At 40.1% G+C, this 9,443-nt stretch overlaps 1 pseudogene; it reads right to left on the reverse strand.

The window, feature by feature from the left end:
• Nucleotides 1-629: 629 nt before the first annotated feature.
• On the reverse strand, nt 630-765 carry LOC123109283 (uncharacterized; annotated as a pseudogene).
• Between the last annotated feature and the right edge of the window lie 8,678 nt (nt 766-9,443).

The following is a 9,443-nucleotide window of genomic DNA, read 5'->3' on the forward strand; positions in this document are numbered from 1 at the left end:
TGCCTGATCCTTAATGAAAAAATACTTGGGATGAGTTTCAAAAAATATATTATTTTCGGCTGACAAACGAGACATCGAAGCAAGGTTTTTGTTGGCTTGAGGAACATGAAGAACATCTTTTAGAAGAAGATCACGTTTAGCATTAGGGAAATTAATAGAAGATTGACCAATGTGACATATGTCCATACCTCCTCCACTTGCGGCGGTGTTTATCTGATCATTGCCATAGAATCTCTCTCGATTTGCAAGCTTCTCCAATTCACAGGTGACATGATCTGTGGCTCCAGAGTCAGCATACCAGACGGTGTCCCCGACTTCTTCTTGCTCTCTGATGGCTGCAGCTACGTGGCACTCTTCAGGCACATAATCTTCATCATAACGATGCCATCAATCTTTCACCCCATGCCTTGGCTTTTTGCAAAGCTGACAGCGCGGCCTGGTGTTGGAGTAGGAGGCACCAGAGGAGCATGGGCCAGAGCTGTTGGCACACCCACGCCCACTGTTGTTGCTGTTGTCGCGGTCGCGCCCCTGTTGGTGACCACGGCCTCGGCCTCCAGTGCCGCGACCGCGTGTGAGAGCATTAACAGACGATTGGCGAGTGTTGTTACCTTGTAGCAGATTCATACGAGCTTCAAAGCTCAGCAACTGATTGTAGAGCTCCTGGATGGTCACTAGCTCGATACGTGCAGCCAGGGCTGAGATCACCGGGTTGTACTCGATGTCCAGCCCTTTGAGCACATAGGAGGTTAATTCTCCTTCAAAGAGGGGATCATCGGTGCAGGGAATGTCATCGGCGAAGGCCTTGATCTTTGCCAGATACTCGGGCATGCCCATGTTTCCTTTGTGCATGTTGGCGAGGGTGATGCGGGTGTTGATGATCTGTGCTTGCGTCTGAGCAGCGAAGGAGGCGTGGATGGCACTCCACACCTCGGTCGGCGTCTGAAGAGTGGTGACCTGCGCAAGAACCTCACGTGATAGAGATCCCATAAGGTATCCTTGTACCTGTTGCTGCTGGACGAACCAGATCGACCGAGCGTAGTTGAAGACCTGCTCCTCCTTCCCATCTTTGGTGATGGTGGTGGTAGGAGGGGGCGTCAGGCTTGCGGTGCCAAGGAAGTGTTCCATCTGTGCTCCCTTGATTTGGGGTAGCACGATGGCGTTCCAGAGGAGGAAATTTGTCCTCGTGAGCTTCTCAGATGGAGGAGACCCGAGAGAAGACACGCTGCTGGAGGTAGAAGAAGATACATAGGTGGAAGGTGTGGATTGGGTGGATAGGGCGCTCATGGTGGCTCCAATTAGGACAGTACTGGTGGAGGCTACGGTGGACGCAGCAGTGCTGCCGTTGGTGTCTGACATGATTTTCTCTCGATGGCTCTCTCTGGATAGGTTTCAGGTTTCTCTCTCGATCAACTAGATCGATCTCTCAGGAAAGCTAGACATACGAGAGGAAGGGCTCTGGTGACCATGTAAGATTTGATAGGAAGCGTTGAACCCTTTGTCTCGAGCCGCGTGTATAGTTATAGGAGGGTTGCCGTGGCTTACAAGGTTTCGGAATATCCCTAGGATGCTTCCAGATTACATTGGGAGAGATACAACTTGGAGGAGAAAAACAGAACAGAAGAAGAGATAGAAACACTTTAAACATATCTATCCTGCTACCTCTAGGTATCCTATTCTAACACGGAGAACATCGGCGCCACCGCTGCTGAAGATATGAGGTAGTGCGCCATGACAGGGAGGGACCTACTACTCCATATCAACGAGGCGACGCCCATGATTGATTGATGAACTGTGTAGTTCAGATACTACATACAGTATATATAGTGTGCACTCATGCATGCATGGTTGTTGATCAGATACCATGTGCGCTATAGACTATAGGGGGCTTTGCTAAATCTATGTAGGTATTCTACGTAAGGTTGCTTAAGAGCTGATTTGGCATGCATTGATTGGAAGAGAAAATTGCACATGCCCCACCCCTAAAAATCGGGGGGGAGCGGGTGGGGGGAGTAAATTATTAGGAAGATTAAGTAACATTAGGTAGGTGGTTACCACTAGTAGAAAAATGGTCAAATGTGAAGCACATTAGTGTCGGTTTAAATTTAAGCCGGCACTAATATGATCATTAGTGCCGGTTCCAACGGCTACCCGGGCCACTACCATTAGTACCGGTTTGTGGCCAATCTTTAGCACCGGTTCGTGCCATGAACCGGTACTAAAGAGAGTGGTGGCAGGATGTTGTCAGTCTGGGGGCCCTCTAGCACCTTTAGTACCGGTTCGTGTCACAAACCGGTACTAAAGGTCGTCCTACATAAACCCTTCGTCCACCCGAGCTCGCTCTGCTCTTCCCCTTTCCCCTCTCCTCTCTGTTCTTCCCCTCTTCCTCTCGAGCTCATCACACATTTTGCCCAAAATTTGTCAAGATTTGAAGGGCCTCATCCATTCAAATGATCACAAAGGTTAGCAACTTTGTCCTTTCATCTCTCATTGCTACATTAGCTCTTGCAATGCTTTATATGGTGATTAATTTGTGAGTTTAGTAATTTGGGAGGAATTATATGTGCTAGTATTTGATTTATATGCAGTTTGAGGTCAAAAATAACACTTAGTTTGCATATGTAGGTGTAGTTTACTTAGTGCCTTATAAATCTCCGTCGTAACCACCGTCGATCGCCCGCACCGTCCCGTCGTCGGCACCACCTTGTGGTGAGCCTCTTGTTCATGAATGTTTTATATAAAAAATTGATGTTTGTGTGATTTGGATATATAGTTACTCATATAATTATCTTACCCTTACGTTCTTTGTTATACATAGTGACATGGTTTTTATATCCTTCCCCGTCGGCCCTCGTCCTTGTTATGATTCGGATGTGGTATATTCTCTTTTAAAACTATTTGTTGCATTTCGTGTTTATGACAAATTATGCCCATCAAGTTGACATAGATATTTGTATGTAGGAGTTATGTGAACCGAAAATTCAAACCGACCCTATTGTCGAGAGGTTAAATTTAGTAGAAAGGGAAAACTATATATATACACTATTCTGATCACGGGATCAGAATAATATTCTGATCACAACATGAACTTCCCGAGTAACGCGCTTGACCTTCCCCGAGTACTAGGTTGAACTTCGGCGAAAAGGTGTCCAAATGGGGCTTGCGATATACCGTTGGAAAGCTATGGACACCAGTATCATGACCCAAGTTAAATTTTTGGCAAAATGTAAGCGGTTTAAGAGCAGTTTTGAAAATCGTTTTTTCTTCGTACAAAAAACGTGAATCGTATTTTCGATCGCATTTCCAAACCGTTTATCGGAATGAGGTAAATAATATGGAGTTGGAAAGCTGCTGCAAAACCGCTCCTTCAACTTGTTGAAAGTTTTCTCTAATTCCCTATGGATAAAGAATAATTTGGAAAATCGTAAAATTTCACAAACCAAACAGCCGAGTTCGTATTTTCAATGTAATTTCTAAACGGCTTATCCAATTGAGGCAAATGATATGGCGTTGGAAAGCTTGTGAAAATGCGCTACTTTCTCATGTTGAAAGTTTTTTCTAATGTTGAACGGTTTAAAAGTAATTTAGAAAACGGTACAAGTTCCATCGAGTTTGTATTTTCAAGTTAATTTTTTAACCATACGTCCGAATGCAGCAAATGATATGGCGTTGGAAAGCGTGAGGAAATGCGAAACTTTTTTGTATATATTGTTTCTCTCAATTCCTTACTGTTTTTTGTCAATTTTGAAAATGGCTAAAAACGTATTTTTGCCGTAGTTTCTACAAACGTTATGGGAATGGGGCAAATAATATACCGCTGAAAACCTACGGAAAATGCGAAACTTTTTCATGTTGATGGTTTTCTATGATTCCTAACTGTTTTTAAGTAATTTCAAAAACAGCGAGATCATGCGTTCTGCCTTGATCGCGAAACGAATTCTTCGAAAATGCACTGCGTGAAGAACTTGAACTTCTCGGCATGTCTACCTGAACTTCACTTTGTTTTTCACGTGTTTTTTTGCTCATAGATCTTCATCCACTGCTAGTAGCTCTCCATCCATTCACCGGAATTGAGCAGGTGATATACCGATGGAAAGCTGCTGTAAACACGCAACTTTCCTATGTTGATCATTTTTTCATACTTGCGACGGTTTTAAAAGTTTTTCATCTCAAATTCATTCACTATAGTAGTCGAACTTCCTGATGTTTTCACGTTGAACTTCTGTGACGTATTTTCGTTTTTAATTTTCTCATCCATTCGTTAGTGTTACACAAATGATATTGCTTTTGTACAAACCACTCTCTAAATAATTTTTTTAACTTTCTCTGACGGAGGACTTGAACTTATAACAGCAAAACTTTTAGCCTTTGCTTTTTCATTCTTTCTTAATACAAAATGCACACAGTGTAGTACGTGAAATTCTGGCAATTATCAACCTGAACTTCTGAGATCATGCATTCTGCCTTCATCGTGAAAACAGAGTCTACGAAAATGCACTGCGTGAAGAGGTTGAACTTCTGGAGCAGTTCTGTTTAAACTTCACTCTGTTTTCACGTGATGTTTTTTGCCCGTAACTCCCCAACCACTTACCGGAATTGATCAAATGATATACTGATGGAAAGCTGTTGAAAACACACAACTTTCCCGTGTTGATATTTTTTCATACTTGTGAGAGTTCAAAATAATTTTTTCAATACATAAAAACATGTTTTAATTGGTATACATGAAACTTCTAAACCGTACATTGGAATGTAGCATATAATATACCGTTGGAAAGCTTATGAATAGGAGCAAATTTTTCATGTAGATAGGTGTTACAAATTTGTTGCCGTTTGAGAGCAGTTTTAAAAATGGAAAACATGATGTTGTTTTTTCCTCTCTTTTTTTGACATGTAATTAAAGGTCGGAGTCTCGTAATATAATTTTGGAAACGTGCAGGGTGGAGCACGTGAACTTCTTGCAACAAACCTTTTAAGCTCTAGTTTTGTATTCTTTTATTCTCTTCCGAAACGCATACCGTGTAGTAATTGAACTGCTCGTTGTTTTCACCTTGAACTTCTGTCACGTATTTTTGTTCGCGATTACTCATCCATTTAAGTCAGCGTTGAACAAATGATATACCATTAGAAACCTGTTGAAAAGACGCAACTTTTTCTAACACGGATTAACTTTTGTTTCGAATAAGATACACCAATTTGTATTAACCATTTATTTGAAATAGGAATATTATATAACCTTGGAAAGTTTTTGAATTGGAGGAACTTTTTGAACTTTCTCAGGCTTAGCACTTGAACTTCTTACAACGACATTTTTAGACTTTGTTTTTTATTCATTTTTTCTCATACAGACACATACACCATGCAGTACGTGAACTTCTGGGTGTTATCAATTTGAACTTCTTTCTGTTTCCCTTTAGTAATGAAAAAATCTGAGTTTTTTATAGACATCGAACCACTCTAACTTTTTTATTCTCATCTGAAAACGCATTCCGTGTAGTAGTTGAACTTCCCGATGTTTTCACTTTGAACTTTTATCATGTATTTTTGTTTGTAATTCCTCGTCCGTTCATTGGAGTTGGACAAATGATATACCTTTTTTAAAAACCTGTTGAAAAAACGCAACTTTTTCTAATACGGTTAAACTTTTCTTTTCGAAAAACATATACAAATTTGTTTTAACTGTTTATTTTGAAATAGAGCATACCATAAACCCATTGGAAAGTTGTTGAATAGAAGAAACTATTTTCATATACATCATTTTTGTTTCAAATTTGTAATGGATTGAGAGAATTAATTTCAAATAGAAAACGCAAAAAAATGTGTGTTTTTGCACAAGTACATGGTGAATCTCCTTTACAAGAATTTTTGAACTTTCGTCGACCGACGACGTGAACTTCTAGCAAAAGTCTTTTTTAGACTTTGCCTTTTTATTTTATTTTTATATGAAACACACTCCATGTTGTCATTGAATCACTGGTTGTTTTCACCTTGAACTTCTCTATGATTTCTTACCAATAACTCCTAAAACACTCATTGAAATTGAGTAAAAGATATACCATTAGAAAGCACGAAGAGGTCTAATTTCACTTGTTGAGCATGTGGAGTTTTTTTTTTCAAAATTCATCACCCTTTATGAGTTGTCTTCAAAAAGGCAAAAAACGACATTGTTTTTTTTTGTTTTTTGAACATGTAAATCATAGGTCTTAATATACTTTGAACTTCTGTGTTATTTTAGTTTGAACTTCACATTTTTTCATTTTTGAAGACTTGTTTTTTATTTTTAAATAAACATTAAATTTGACTATTTGTTTTCAATTTGAACTTCATGGTTGATTCTTCAATAATGACGGATATGTGTATTTTATAAAAAATGGTAAAATCCTATATTTTCTAATAAACATCGATCCACTTCATTATTTTACTTTGAACTTCTAGTTTTTTAAAGCATAGAAAATTCTTTTTAAACTTTTCTTAGGCATTTTTTATTTTAATTTGAACTTCTTCATTTTATGCTTTAGTAACGAGAAAAGAATCTGAGTTTTTTATAAACATTGAACTTCTATGGTGTTTTAATTTGAACTTCTTAGTTTTATTCTTAGGAGAAATATGGTTTTTAAATAAGCATCAAACAGTTTTTTAATTGAACTTCATACTTTTATTCTTCCTAGTCATAGAAAGAATTTGGTGAAGCTTGTTTTGTTCTAGGTGTATAAACATAAAACTACTTTTGTTATTTTAAATCGAACTTTTTTGTTTTATTTTTTAGTAATGGAAGAAATTCGAGTTTCGCTATAAACATTGAACCTCTTCGTTTTTTATTTTGAACTTCCGGGTTTCTTCAGAAAAGGGGAAAACCTGGGTTTTCCATTAACATCGAGCTACTTTTTTTATTTGGACTTCTTGGTTTTATTCTTTTGTAGCGGGAAAATTTTGAGTTTTATAGTAAAACATCGATCTGGTCCATTTTTCTTATATGGACTTCTAGTTTTTTAAAACAAGGGAAATCTGTTTTCTACTTAAACTTTTCTGAACTATTTTTGTTATTTTAATTTGACCTTCCACTGTGAGATATTTTGATGGTGTGTTCCTCTTTTATTCGAACGTGTTGCAATGAACATTTTTAGGTTTCATTTTATTACTTTCCCTCATCCAAACTTGTGGTGTTGGCACACGAGCACACACAGAACACATTTCTCGCATGTGATTTTTGTATACTACATTTGTTTTATAAGATATTCTGCATACTAACATTTTTCTTGTGGTCGAGGTACTAAGGTATTAAGACAAGCACCTTGTGTGCTACGGAGGACATGCATGCACAAGGCACATGAATCAGAATAGTATTAAAACATTTTGTTTCCAAATCAAGCGAAAAAATAAAATGTGGACACATGAAGTCATGCGTCCAATACCCACAATGAAATAATAATGAGTACAAAGTAATATCACAAATGTGCACAATAGCATGGACCCCATGGATTGTGTTCAGTGGTAGCTCCCGCTGAAGAATGCATAACAAAAATTGTAAGAGAAAAGTATATTTTTCGTCCATCAACTCTTGGCAGAGTCTAGATTTGATCCCTCAACTCCGAAACCGGACAACTTGCACCCTGAACTACTAAAACCGGACAAGGTTCGTCCCTGGACACGGTTTTGACCGGTTTTGGTGCTGACTTTTGCCGGTTTTGTCCGTGTTTTGACTCAAATTCGCGTACTTTCTTCAAATCCGTTTATTTTATTCAGGTCTGCATACCATTTTCAAGTGTTTTTTTTCAAATATGCGTACTTTCTATAAAAGTTCATGAATTTGAAAAAGTACACGGATTTGAAAGCAGTACACGAACATGAAAAAAGTACGCAGATTTAAGAAAAATACGCGAACTAGAAAAAGTATGCGGATTTGGAAAATTATGTGAACTTGAAAAGGTACGTGGATTTGAAAATAGTGTGGATTTTAAAAAGGTATGTAAATTTGAAATTTTACGCAAATGTGAAAAAGTACAGAGATTTGGAAAAGTACATGAATTCAAAAGATTCACATATTTAAAAGATATACACGTATTTAAGTTAGCACCGGTCAAAACCGGGGTGAGCCAGCACCAAAACCACTCAAAATCGAGACCAGGGACGGATTTTGTCCGGTTTCAGTAGTTGGGGGTGCAAGTTGTCCGGTTTCAAAAATGAGGGACCAAATCTAGACTTGGACAAAAGTTAAGGGACGAAAAGTATACTTTTCTCAAATTATAATACAGAACAACAATGGTTAAGCAATAAAGATTCGAGCCTTTTCAATTATTGCAATGTACATGTTCAGAGATTTTTCACCAGCAATTTTTCTAGTGTGCTGCCATCTGAAACTTTGGCTGCAGTTGTAAACACACGCTTCAGACTTCATAGACCAACAACTAACTAATGCGAGCAATCAAAGTTTGAGGTACTGTATAGAAAAAACGCACCAAATGGAGGGATATGCAATGCAAGGACTCACACATTCACACTAGGAGTTTTACTGTCGCAAACCCGGCCAGCAAACGTGAGTACATTTGAACCCACGCTAAGATCTTAACTGAACTTTTTGGCCAGTGAGACTTGGACGTCTCAGAGAAACTACTAGATGAACTTTGATCAGTGTCAAAAACCACACGTAGCACGCACACATCTCGCCAGGAGGCCTACGGCCGCGTCACAAGGCAGGTTGAGCTACAGCTGCGGCCTGCAAGGAGCCATGGCTGTGACCACTCTGGTTGCGACAGGGATGAGCAAGATGCTGGGATCCAGCTTACCTCGCGCGGTAGTGGTGAACGGCGGCAACTGGAATCGTTGGACTGCAGCGGCGGGGTGGAGCCGGAGGATGCGGCCATGGCAGCACACTAGAAAAATACACAAGTACCTGAAACAGGTACGTTCCAAGGAAAAGCCTCAACAGTAGTAGCACTAGGCACTAGCAATCACATAGACTACCTACGGATGCACACCGAGCCGCTACATGCACGCACACCACTCGCATACACAACACACAGGAAACACACGGCGTGCCAGCACGCATGCACACGGCCACGCTCACCGCCTCCGCACGCAGCATCACACACGCACACCTTCGGGCAGGTGCTGCGTGCTAGAGAAGGGGCGGCCTCAGGGACGATGAGGCACTGGTGGGAGGACGGCCTGGGAACATGGTCGATGATCGGCGACAGGCGCTCATACGAAGTATTCCTTCCAGGCGTGGATCCGTCGTACTGCTGTCAGTTATTTTGTTGAACTGATACAGGAGAACTCCAGCAAATATTTTTTGGAAATATACTGAAGAAACGCTGCAGTTTTTGGCTGCAAGAAGTGTTGTTGTCCTTACTGACGACGCATCCCCGGATGGATCGTTGGAGGACAGAACGAGAGGGAGAGGCCGTTGTCCGCGTCGGCGACGTGCTGTGCTCGGGGACGGAGTAGAT

Source organism: Triticum aestivum, chromosome 5A (assembly GCF_018294505.1).
Source record: "Triticum aestivum cultivar Chinese Spring chromosome 5A, IWGSC CS RefSeq v2.1, whole genome shotgun sequence".
Taxonomy (NCBI): Eukaryota; Viridiplantae; Streptophyta; class Magnoliopsida; order Poales; family Poaceae; genus Triticum; species Triticum aestivum.